Genomic DNA, 13,336 nt, shown 5'->3' with positions numbered 1-13,336 from the left:
GTGACACACAGATGATGTTTCTGAGCACAGATGTTTTCTAATAACCTCATCCCCAAAACAGGGTTGTTCGCTGCTTTAGAAGTGTCTGGTTTTCTTTGAAATAGTTTGTGTGCTAACAGGGACTGGCCTTATTTTCCTTCTCAGTGGTCTTGGAAAGCCATTGAACTTTCTGGTCTGTACATTCCTAGCTATTCCTCTTGAAAAGTCTCGGATGGTGGAATTTGGGATAAATGTTGAGATCTTTCTGTTGTACTGTAACATTGGTTAAAAATAAGTGTACTATAAAGATGCTGTTTTTATAGATGATGAATTTTTTGTCTGGAGTGTCACCTCAGAGTACCTCAGTTTTAGGTACTTTCTCCTTCTACACCACAGAGAGCCCAGGAGCTGTTGCTACATAATACTAGTAACAAATTCCTGTCACTCCTGAGTAACTATTACACACACACACACACACACACACACACACACAAAAGCAAATTCTGCTTTTTAATCTTTAAAGTTTATTTATTTATTTATCTGTTTGTCTGTTCGTTTGTTTACTTATTTACACAAGTAATCTTTATACCCCAATGTGGGGCTCAAACATACAATCCTGAGATCAAGAGTCATATCCTCTACCGACCAAGCCAGGGGTGCCCCAGATTCTTCTTTTTTAAACATTCATTTTATCAAATGAAGATTTGGGGTTTTTTGTTTGTTTGTTTGTTTTTGGTGAGCAGGAGATACGTGTCTCTCACTAACATTTTGTTTTTAAAATATTTAAATGCCACGAGAACCACAAAGAATAATTTTTTATCACGATTCTTCTAATAAACAGAAAATAGATACCTTGGAGGCTTTGATATGAGGTTTATTTATTTTTTTTAAAGATTTTATTTTTTCATTTGACAGAGATCACAAGTAGACCCAGAGGCAGACAGAGAGAGAGGGGGAAGCAGGCTCCCTGCTGGCACAGAGAGCCTGATGCAGGGCTTGATTCCAGGATCCCGAGATCATGACCTGAGCCGAACGCAGAGGCTTAACCCACTGAGCCACACAGGCGCCCCGAAACGATGTTTAAAGGACAACACATTTGTGTTTTTCACAAAAGTGTAAACAGAAAACCAGTGTGCCTGGCAGGGGAGGGCGGCTGAAGCAGACAGGCATTGGCACCAAGAACAGCGTCTTCAGTCACTGTGGCTAAGGGCAGTAAGGAAATGCCAAAAAGGCCTTCAGGAGAAACGTATTTGCCTTACACTTGGAGCAGCCACAAGAAGGTCTGGGGCAAGCAATGAAAGGACAAGGAATTGCCCAGACTCCAGATGCCAATGTCAGCTTGGTGGCTCAACTTGCTGTCTACCCTGAGGGCAAAGGAAACCTTTCCTTTGCTGTGTGCTGTCTTCAATTTCTTAACCCCTGGACTCAGAAGGAGAGCAGGGAAGAGGTTAAACGAATGAGGCTCCGCGGAGACCTCCAGCTTGGCTGCTTTGGGAGCTGCGATTTTATTGGAGCTAATGACTCAGAACAGTTTTGAACTCTCAGCGGGGTTCATGTCTCCACGGCTTGCCCCGCATTTGGCACAGATAACCGAGCCTTGGCTGGAACAGCCGTTCTGATAATACGGTGGAGAGTCCTGTGTCTTTCCCAGAGATTGCCCTCACGATGAGATGGAGACAGAACCTTCAATTGGTGTTCGCTCTAATGTGGATTTTAATGGTTCCATAAATGATTAAATTGGACATCTTCCAAAGTGGAAAAGTCATAAATAAAATTTAAGATTTTTTTTCCCTTTCTTTTCTTTTATTATTTCTTTCTCTCTGCATCTCCCCCCCTCCCCTTTCCTCTCCTTCCTTACTTCACCTTACCCTTCCTCCTTCTCCTCCTTCTTTTTTGTTACACTATTAAGGAGACACCATAGGGATCTCTCATAATTTTGAGCTTTATTAAGGAAAGACCTGGAATAAAAAGGCCTGGATTATAGTCTAAGTTCCACCACCTACCGGGTGTATATTCTGGGTGAATACAGTTTTGTGAATCCCAGTTTTCTCATCTGTAAGCTAGAACTCTTAGCCAGAAATGAGATTCAGCTCACCTGACTCAGCCCAGTGCTCTGTGGGTTTACCTCAGGATCTTACTGGTGCCTTTGTATTTGCCCCCATAACTCTCCCCCAGGTGTCTTCTCTGCAGACGCCTTAGCCTCTGTCCTTTGCTCTGTCTGCATTCCCTGTGATGCCAGAGAGAACAACTCACACGCCAAGAAAAGGGCTGGAACTTGGTTCTTCCAAATCCATCCCAAAAAATACCCTAATCCTGCAAGACTGATAGAGAACCACAACAGAACAGATGCCCTTAGCCACATCCTGCTTCCGTGTCCCGCTTCACTTTCCAAGTGGTCACCCGTCATGCTTGCAACCCAAGCCACAGCATCCATCATAAGGAAGACCTCGTTAACTCCCTGGGGAATGGGGTTCCCCTGCTCTGCGACCTTAGAGTATTGTTCCTTCCAACATGGAAGGATGTCATTATTTCCCATCAAAAATGCACCATCCCTACACCTGAAACTGACATAATACTATATGTTAATTACACCTCAATAAGAAAAATTTTAAAGAAAGGAATATAATTAAAAAGAACGCATGGTCCTGTTTGGCCGTGTCATCCTCCATTCCCCCACTCCCCCACTCTCTGCTATACTGTCCAGCTCAGAAAGTCAGGAAGCTTATCTGTTTAGCTCATCACTGTATCATCGGGGCCTTGCCTGGAGCCTGGCACAGGGTGTGTCCTCAGTAACAATGTGCTGAATGAGTGATGATGCCTGTTCTAACAACACCCATCACTCACGGAGTGTAGTATATTCTGGGAACTGTAGATTAATCGTTTGGTTCACCCCAAAATTCATATACCTACCAACCCCTACCTATCCCACAGGGCATGGTATTAGGAGGTGGAGGTCTTTGGGAGCTGATTAGGTCATGAGAGGGGAACACTCCTGAATGGGATTAGTGCCTTTATAAAGTAGACCCCAGGAGGTTCCTTCACGCCTTCCACCATATAAGGACACAGCAAAAAAACAGCCTTCTGTGAACCAGGAAGGGGCTTCTCACCAGACATTGAAGCTGCCTTGGTCTTAGACTTCCCAGCCTCCAGAGCTGTGAGAAATAGATGTTTGTTGTTTATGGTACTTTGCTGTAATAGCTCAAGGGTGCTAAGACACCAGGTTCTGAGCTAGGTGGTTTACAAAGCTTACTTAATTTTCAAAACAAATCTCTTGAGGAAGGTATCACTTCCTGTGTTTTACAGACAAGGAAATTGAGGCCAGGAAAAGCACCAAGAGGAACATCCAAGTCTGCTTCCAGAATCGGCAAAGGCTTTCCAAAAGTGACAATGATAAGATTTATGATAATTTAATCCCTTCCAAGTCCAGCCCAAACCAAATTTAAGTGGCTGAATTTCTCTGGCAGGTTAGCATCTTAATAGGGAGAGAAAGACAGACAGACAGACAGATAAGTATCTCATGTATATGATCACATAATTGATATTTATCAAGGAAGGTTCTATCAACTATAGGAAATATTAATAAATATGAGACATAACCATCTGGTGTAGATCCGGGCTAAGCTGGTTAACAATGGAAGGTATGGGGGTTTTGTCCTTTTGCTCCCCCTCCCCCACCACCTGCCACCACACTCAGTATAGCCCCTTGGAGATCAGGAACTGGCCCCTTCTGGCTTTCTCAAGATACTGATGCCAATCTGTCAAGCCCAGGTTGGATGTATTACAGCCCAAAAGATGTGGATCTCTGTATTATCTTCCCTCTCATACAATAACATTGTGATGCCTGTCTTTTAATTGAATTACAAACAAAGCAACACTATGCCCCGATTTGAAAAGTCACATTTATTTTCATTCTGGACACTGGCTCTGTGGGATCATGCAAGTGAATGGTGCTGTCATCCCCACTTGGACTCAGTCAGCTGAGTTGGAAGAGATTTTGTGTTTGTGGTTTTCTTTTTCTTTCTTTTTTTTTTCTTTCTTTCTTTTCTTTCTTTTTTTTTTTTTTTAAGAAAAGAGATTAGTGAATGCGTGTCTGTTTGAAAGCAAATTCCTTTTGGAGCAAAACATCAGCACTGTGCCCTGGTGATGAGTCCTCTCTCCTCATCTTGTGAGCCTTGACCTACGGATGAGAATATTAGATAATAAAAGGTTTCTTTTGAGAAGAATCAGAGGTAAAACTCTACAATTCCCTCATCTCACAAATGCACGTTTTTCTTTTTCCCTTTTATACTCTTGTGTTACATCTTTTTGGAAGCTGTTTTCTCATTCAAACAACCCCTACAGGGCCAGCAAGTCTGGAAGAGCCGCAGGTGTCCCCTGGCCACTGTTTAAAAAGCCTGCTTGTTAATCAGCCCCATCACGTGTCTTTTGACCCCTTTCCTGCCCTGTTCGCTACATGTCTCTCCCTGCCAGCCACCACTGCCACTTCTAAAAGGAGGAAAAAAACTGAACAGTCGGTCAAAAGGGCCATTATCCTAAGGCCTCCTTAACAAAGCCTGGGGCTTTCCAGTAAATTAGTTGAAGGTTTTGCTCTCCTCCCCCTTTCTAGATATGGTGGTCCCCTCCCCCCCATTCATTGGTCACTTGCAAAGCTTGGTGACTCTGATACCTTCTGTGACCACTGGACATTCTATCAAGAATGCCTCCCGGAGCCTCTCAGCTACTCTCTTGATAGGTCAGAACCAGTTAGGGCTGTAAATCCACAAGCAGATTAGACTGACCTACACAAAGTATAGCAAGGGGAATATTGTGGGCAATGCTGTCTGGGAGTTTAAACAGGGGTTCTAGCAAATAAATAAACCACTTCCCCCACCCCTCCAGTCTTCTATACTTGATTTTTGACTGTTCTGACCCTGTAAATCCACCCCATATGAGAATGCTAATTCTAGGAGATTCTGACTTGGGGAGAATTCATTTATTGGTAAGCGCCAGTGTCTGGAGAAGGCTCTCGGGTTGGATAGAAGGTTCTAGATAATCTATGTCAATTACATGGTGTGGGCCTGAAACTGAAGGAAGCTTGCATGTATCTGCAGGTCCTAGAGAGGAAGGTTTGTTTGCTTCCCCCCATGTCACCCTCCCCACCCAGCGCAGAAACCAGGCACCATCTGTCCCTTTGCTCAGTTCATGCTCTCAGAAGCAAGAAAGGAGGAAGCAGGTAAAAGCATTTTTGGTTTCCTCATGTGGTGGACCATAGAGAGAAGTAAGATGCCCTCAGAGTCACTTGGGCTGTACCAAAATGGGATTTTACTCCTAGAAAGGGCCGATGCTGGTTATTAGTAAAATGCTGTAAATGTCCAAAAGATGGTCTTTCAATCCTTTTGTAGTAGATTTCCCATGAGAACCCTAAGGAGAAAAGAAGGAAAGAGGAAAGACCACCTCACTTTAAGGGTGAATAAGTAAAGGAAACAGTTTGCTTTTCAATAGGCTTATAAAACTTTGCAATAGACGGCGAATGATGTATCTTTCTAGAAAAATAAAATTAAAAACTTTCTTTTCTTCTACCATTAAGCATTCCTTGGGAAAACATGATTCAGAGCATTGTCTTACCTTTGTAAGTAAAACCCCTTAAATATAGTCCATATAATGACAGTCTCACGGCTGGGTTTTGACGAATGATGACTAGGTCGCGGAAGTCAACAAAAACAACGCAGGGGTCAGGACACTCAGAAGCCTACTGACCTAGTAAAATGCAAAACCAAAGCTGCCTTGGGGGAGACAAGAGGAGAATGATGTTCAGCGGTGGGATGGTTGAACGGTGAAGCGTGTGATGTTTTCTCATCCATGATTTATCAGGCGGCAAATAGGCCTCGAGTTTCTGTGGCTTTATAGAATTGTGGATCGATCTGTTTCCTAAAGGAGCTTAAAAACTGATGGTCTTTTGAACGACTAAGGCCCACTGACTTAAAGGTAACATGACATTTGGGGTGCCTGGATGATTCAGTCGGTTGGACATCCAACTACTGATGTTAATTCAGGTCTTGATCTCAGGGTTGTGAGTTCGAGCCCCATGTTGGGCTCCACGCTGGGTGTGGAGCCTATTGAAAAAATAAAATAAAATAAAAATTAAATTAAAAAAAAAAAAGAAAACATGAGCGTTTCCAGACCTGTTTCACTCAGCAATAGGTAGTTCACTTACAGAAACATAAGTGTTTCTCTCAGTCTCTCTCTCAATTATATGAAGTATATGTAGCACAAAATACACCACTTCAACTTTTTTAAATGTACAGCTCTGTGGTACTAGACACATTGACATAGTTGCCCAACTCTCAGCACCACCCGTCTCCGAAATTTTTCATCTTCCTATACGGAAACTACACCCATTAAGCAATAATTCCCCACTCACGCATAATTTCCCCCCAGCAACCACCATTCTGCTTGCCCTCTCCGTGAACTTGACTACTCTAGGGACCTCACATAAAGCAGAATCATACAGCAGTTTTCCTTTTGTGACTGGCTTATCCCACTTGGCGTAACGTCCTCAAGTTTCATCGTGGTGTAACAGGTATCCGTTTCCCTCGTTTTTAAGGCTGAATCATATTCCGTTCTTTTTCCTTTCATAAACAACTTCATTAAGATATAATTCACATCCTATGAAGTTCGACTCTTTAAGTGTACAATTCAACGATTTTTAATTTTTCAAGTTGTGTGATCATGATTCACAATCCAATAGTAGAACACTTCTGTCATTGGAGTGAGAACCCCCATGCCCATTGATAGTTAGTTCCCACTTCCAGACCCCATTCCCACTCCCAGCCCAAGGCAGCCGTTCTTCTACTTTCTGTCTCCATCAAGTTATTTCTCCTCGATATTTCCTATAAATGGAATCGCACCTTAAGTAATCTTTTGTGCCTGTCTTCTTTCAGGTAGCGTAACCTGGAAATACATCCATGTTGTCACAGGTATAAGGGATTTATCGTTTTATTACTGAACAGTATTTCACTGTATTAACAGAACATGTACTTATTCATTCACCAGTTGATGGACATTTGGGTCTTTTGTACTCTTTAGCTCTTATGAATAATGCTGTGTGAACATTTGTGTGGGAGTTTTTGTGTGTCCTTAGTTTCATTTCTCTTGGGTAGATGTCTAGGAGTGGAATTGCTGGGCCAGAAGACAAAGTTATAGTTGACTTTTTAGGAAACCGTTAAACTATATTTCCCGAAGTGGCTGTAGCATTAGGAGGTTTTCTTAGAGTAATGAAGCAGATCTTTCAAATGGGCTTGTTTTTTCTTTGTGACTCTTCCTAACATCAAATATTCTGCTTCTTTCCAACCCTGGCTCTAGCTCAGTCAGAAAGAAAAGCAGCAGGAGTCATGAATTAATTCCTCAAATAATCCTCATTTTCACACCCTTAACTCACAGTGAGTCCACATTAAAACCAAACAACCTTGACATCTCAGAAGAACAGGGTTATGAAATGTCTCAGGAGACCTTGGGCAAGTCATGTCAGTCACTGGGGACCTCAACATCTCCATTTGTCCCTGAAGGATTAGACCTGGATGATCTCACCTATCCATTAATGATATCTCTGGAATGTACGTGGACCCAGAACAATCCTTTGATGGGCTTTGAGGTTCATCTTGATTCATACTGCCTGGGTGTGGAGATAAAGAGTTTCTCAACCATGCAAATGCCAACCCAGGTATGGAACCAGGACTCTCTCCTAACCATGGGCCCTGAAACCAGAGAAAGAGGGAGCTATCAGTGAAAGAATGGCCATTCTCTTCTTAGGGCAGGCTGAACAAAGGGTCATGCTGACTTTATTACAGAAAGCTCTTTGGCCTTATATCCTTAGGGGACATTAATTAACCTGTCTCCTGTGTGTCATGCTCTTTGGACCTGATTTTTAAAAATCTTTATCTTCTGTCTAGAAGCAGGAGTGTATATCATTCATTGGCACACTTTCATTTTAATAACTGTATTATTTTCCTAGGGCTGCTCTAACAAAGTACCAAAAACCAGGCAGCTTAAAACAGCAGAAAGGTATGGCCTCAAGGTTCTGGAAGCTGGAAGTCTGAGATCAAGGTGGAGGCAAGAGGCAGGCTCTCCCTAACAGCTCTGGGGTAAAACCTTCTTTTGCCTCTTCTAGCTTCTGGTGTACGCAGGAAATTCTTGGCCTTCCGGGGCTTCTAGAAGCATCGATTTAGTCACATGGCCTCTTCTCCCATTGTGTTCTCACACAGTCTACCTTTTTTGGCTGGCTGTCTCTTCCCTCCTTTTTATGAGGACACCAGTCACATTGGGTTAGGGACCAACTAGATGACCTCGTTTTAACTTGGTTACCTCTTTATAGACCCTAATTCCAAATAAGGTCACATTCTGAGAAACTGGGGTTAGAATGTCAATCTATCTTTCTGGGGGGAGTGGGAGAACACAAATCAACCTATAACAGTAACATTTTTGAAGAAAATGAGGTTTGCAATAAGGTATCTGTCACCAAATACACAACTAACTGTGTTTATGCTATAAAAGGAAAAAAAGAAAGTGTTTCCTTCTTCAGCCCTTGACGTCTGAGCTCTGTGGCACTTGGACACAAAGGAAGATCATAACAATCTTGAACCCTTGGCTCTCAGTCCCATGTGGTTTGAGATTCTGACATCCAGCAGTTATTTAAATAATAGCTTTCAGTTTTGGTGAAAAAAACTATTCAGTGCTTGGAATATGATACTGTCAATTATTTAGAATATTTTATCCTGTGGAGAATTGCCTAGGACTAAAGTCGGGGGGTGAGGGGAGAATGGGATGTTGGAAAAGGTTTTTTAAAACACTGGGACACAAGGATGTAATGCCATAATCACAGGACAGGGTTGGCTGATGAAATTCCTTGAATTTCCACAGCTCAGAGAAGAAAAAGATAAGTTGGGTTGGCAACCAAAAGAGCTGATTATCACTTGGGGAGAAAGAAGGAGGGGAGCGGGGCTGTGCACACTTGCTGGACCAACTTTTGGCTGTCTCGCTGAGACGACCAGCCTCCAGCTCAGATGACTCCCTCCCAGCAATTTTCAGAACTTTTTCCTTTGCTTCTTCCCTGACCAGTCCCCTCTGGGGTGGCTTTGGGCACCTGCCTATGGCTTCCAGTGATTCCATCCTATCTCATCCGCAGCCCATCCTCCTCCCCGTTAAACGCCCTTTTCTGGACCAACAGCCCACTGGAGGAGCCCACCTTCTCCATCCCATGTTCCTCTGTCCCTGATTTCCTTCTTCTATGGGGTCCACTGGAACTTCCTGCTGTTATAAGCAGAGTAACTAAGAGTTTAAGCTGGTCTCAGACACTCTCCATCTGACACAATTCATTGCAACCTGAATTCCCTTCATGTCACCTCCTTCCTGGCTAGTCTCCCTCTGCACACAGCTCTAGGTTTCAGAAGGTCTCAGAGAGAGGGCCCATGCTCTTTTTCTCCATGGCGTCTTCTAGATTACGTGTTTGCCAACACTTTGCCACTTCATATCATCTCTTCTCCAATGTCCTTCATTTTTTTCTATGGTTCCACACATCACAGCTGGCAGGATACCGTCCTTCCCCGGTTGGCTGCCATATACACCAGACACGAGAGCCCACTTCCCTACTTGTACTAGCACAACCATTAGTCTACCAGTCTCTGGAGGTTAAAATTCTGCTGGTTATCTTTGATTCCTTCCTCTCCCCCATAGTAGCACCAACCTGGGAATTTCTGTGAGCTTCCTATGAGAAAAGGCATACAAATCCATTAGCACACAGGGCCTGACACAGAGTGGATGCTCCGCCGTGCAAGCTGTTATTTGTAAATATCTTAGTGCCCTCAGTGAATTACTAAGCAGTCAGTCCCCAGATCTCCCTCTTCACATCTTTCCAAACCATCCATCCCACATCCCTGCTTTCCATTCCCACTGCCCCTTACCTCCTATCTGGACCAAAGATAGAAACTCCAAGCCAGTCTCCTTGTCTCTCACCTCTTCTCCCACTTCCTAATCTATCTGGGATAGAAGATCCAGGTAGAGCCAATGAAAAACTAGCTTGGATGACGTCATTCGGTTGCTCAGAAAAGTCGGTGCTCCCCCACTGGTAAGTTTCCTCCTTCCTGCCAGTCCCACGCTGTGGTTTCAGCCTCATCTCCTATAACCACACTCCAGCCATACCGCATGGGGAATCTCTGCAAAGTCTCTTGCCTCTCCTCTGACCACTTTTTTGTGGATACCATTCTCTCAGTCTGGAAATTTCCCATTGTCCACAAATTGAAATCCTTCTCATCCTCCTAAGCCCCCTGCCTCTGTGAAACCACTTTTTGGGTTTCTGTCTTTTCCTTCTTTGAGCCCCCACTGTCCCGGCATTACCTCCAGCTCACAGACCTGTTTTCCCTGTAGGACCTCATCCTGAGCTTTGTAAGTAGAAGTGCTCAATAAATGTTTGTTTACTAATACTGAACCCCTTTCTCCCTTTAAGGGGAGAGACACCTCTCTGCTGTTTGGACCTCTACTTTCCAGCTGGGCAGAAATCAGGCATGGGATTACTTTGGTTCAAACTTCCATGGTCCAACCCCTCCAATATCCCAGCTAACCTCTTCTCAGTATATTTTCATGTGTACACTTCCTCATTCTGCCTTTTTGCCGTTCTAAGTTCAAACGACTCTAGCTTACCGACCACCAAAGCACTACCTGTCCCGGCCTTTGTCCTAATTTCCCCCCATTTCACAGCTGTCTTATACAGACTGGTGCTCATGGACTAAAACCTAAAGGGAATCACTCTTCTTTAAGGTCTGATCTGTATCTGGGAACCCGAGCCCTGCAGTTAGAAGTGTCATGAAATGCACCGATAAGTAACTAGAAGCAGAACGCTGTGTACACACCAATGACATTGCATTGCAGGATGCATTGTGGAAGTTCGAGTGAGAATTGTTTATTAAAATGCATGAGCTTACCGCGGCTTTACCGAGGAGATAACATACTTAACAGTCACTGGTGGAACCCTGCATGAGAGAACGGGTATTTTATGTGGATCTAAGTGGGTCTTTTGAAGTATTTTTTGATTCTTTTCATTAGGCAAGATGAAGCCATCTTTAAGGCCATGTCGCTGGCGTGAAAAGATTCACGTGATATGTCAGCAACTACGGAATAATGCATTTATTTTGTGTGAGCGCAGCAAAACACTTGGGGACACGGATTATTTGGCAGAAAGACTGAATTAACCCTTCCATTGCCATCCCACGCCACAGAACTGTCAATCTCGTCACACCGTTGCCTTTGCTTCTGATCCTTATGTTCTTCCGCCTGTTTGTGTGTTAGGGATACGTTAAGTAAAGACAGGAAGATCAAGGGGGAATGGGAATGCTTTCTCTATGTTCAATCCTGTGAGGTGGGTGTCCCCAGCCAGGCCTTATAGAGGGAGAACTAGAGGCGCATCTAACCTGAATCATGGGAACAAAGAACTTCTCGAATCCCAGGGGTGCGCCATCTCCCACTGTAACTGAATCGCATGCATGTCCTTATGCCATTTTTTTACTTCTCTGGTATAGACCACTTTGTACCTACCTGCTTATCAACCCCCCGGCCCCCTGCGCCCTCCCTCCACCAACAGGTCTTGGTAAAGAGAGGCCTGGACCCTTCTGTTTTGTTGGATGCTGACAGAGGCTAGCCAGAGTTTCCTTCCCTGTTTGTTCACATGGTTTCCTCTCACTTCGAGAAGAAGGAAAAATCGGGCTGGACTGCCAGGACTTGGAGAGGGCAGCACGGCAAGACCGGATTGTCCACCAGCGGAACCAGATGGCTGTTGCTTCCGATCCCAGTATTACCGCTGTTCACAGGCCCTGGCAAATTCTGTGGTCCTCTGTGCGTCAGGTTTCTTCCCTGTAAAATGGGGATGGCATCCCTCTCGTAGGGTGGCTTGGCACAGGGTAGGTACTTGAACAATGTTAGTTCCCCTTCCATCCCTCCATGCTATCTCCCCTCCCCCCAGTTCTATTCACACTAAGGAGAAATCCAGACATTGGAGCATGAGGAAGTATTCCTTATATCCCTCTACCGTTCCCCTTTTCTCGCACCCAAGCCAAACCTCAAGAACAGGTCCCCCCTCCACCTACCTCCTCACCCTCAGTCCTGCTGTCCCTGCCAGATCTCATGGCAAGCCCTGGAATCTCAAGGGAAACCAGTCTTGCGCCTCTCAGCTGGCTGGAGCCTCACGGGCTTACCCCTGTGGACCTAATTGGAGTTGCCATCCATTACCTCTCTGGGGAGCAGGAGGGCCAGAGGGGAGGCCACAGGTGTTTTTCCAGGGTCTTCTTTCTATTCCATTCCACCACATTGCCCTTACCCAGGCATGCTTACGGTGGTGACCCTGGCGCTCACTAATTCCCTGAGGAAACACCCAGGTCAAGGTTCCGGGCCCGTCACAGGCCACTGGAGGAGGCGAGGAGACTGACTAGGTGGTAGGCGGTCATACTCGGTTACAAGAGTTTTTAGCCCGGGGGCTCTTTCGAACTCAGTCTATCTCAGTGAGTGAGTCACTCAGGGAAAACTGTAAACACAGGTGTAATACGGGCCCGCGGAAGCCCTGGCTGTCGGTCCAGGGGAGGTGTTAGACCAGCTCTCCCCAGCCCCAACCATCCTTCTATGTCCAGAAAACTGAAGTTCCTGGGGGTGAAGCGACGTGCCTGACGCTCAGTCCCGGGATTGAGCGGGACCAGGAATCCGCGGTCGGGAGTCCCAGCCGGGCTCCCTCGCGTCCCCCCACCCGCCTCCTCCCCCGCCACAGTCACGGCCAACATCGGTGCCCACGCAGCTTTCGCGACCCGGAGGGCTCCCGACCTCGCTGTTCCACTCCCGACCCCTCGCTTTCTCGTTCCCCCGCCCAGCGGTCGGGCTTTACCGCCCCGGGGTCCAGCAGAGCCGGCCGGATGAAGGGATGCCGGACACCTCTGATACCTACACACGCATTGTGCTCAAAGGAAGGCGGCAAGCCCGGACCGCCGCCGCGGCGGAGGCGCGCACCGCCGCCTCTGGGGCGGGGGCAGGTGGGGGCTCGGCTCGCGGGTCGGAAGGCACCCAGCGCCGGGCCAGGGGCGGGGCCTCCCGGGCGGGCGGGTGGGCGCGGGAGGGAGGGAGGGAGGGGCGGGGCGGGGAGAGTTGGGAGCGCTCCGGGCCGGGAGAGCCGCAGCCCGGCCGCGGGGAGCTGGAGGCGCGCGGGCCTGCGGGGGGCTAGGGGCGCGCGGGGCGGCGGCGGGGACTGCGGAGGTGCGGCGGGAGCCCCGGCGCGCGGCGGAACCGGAGGCGGAGGGGGCGGAGCCGCGCTCGCAGCTGCCACCCGGCCTCCGGGCCCAGGCAGAGGACA

The sequence above is a fragment of the Lontra canadensis genome, unplaced genomic scaffold (genome assembly GCF_010015895.1).
Source record: "Lontra canadensis isolate GAN:19392208 unplaced genomic scaffold, GSC_riverotter_1.0 scaffold294, whole genome shotgun sequence".
NCBI classification, from domain to species: Eukaryota; Metazoa; Chordata; class Mammalia; order Carnivora; family Mustelidae; genus Lontra; species Lontra canadensis.
This window is presented reverse-complemented; position numbering follows the sequence as displayed.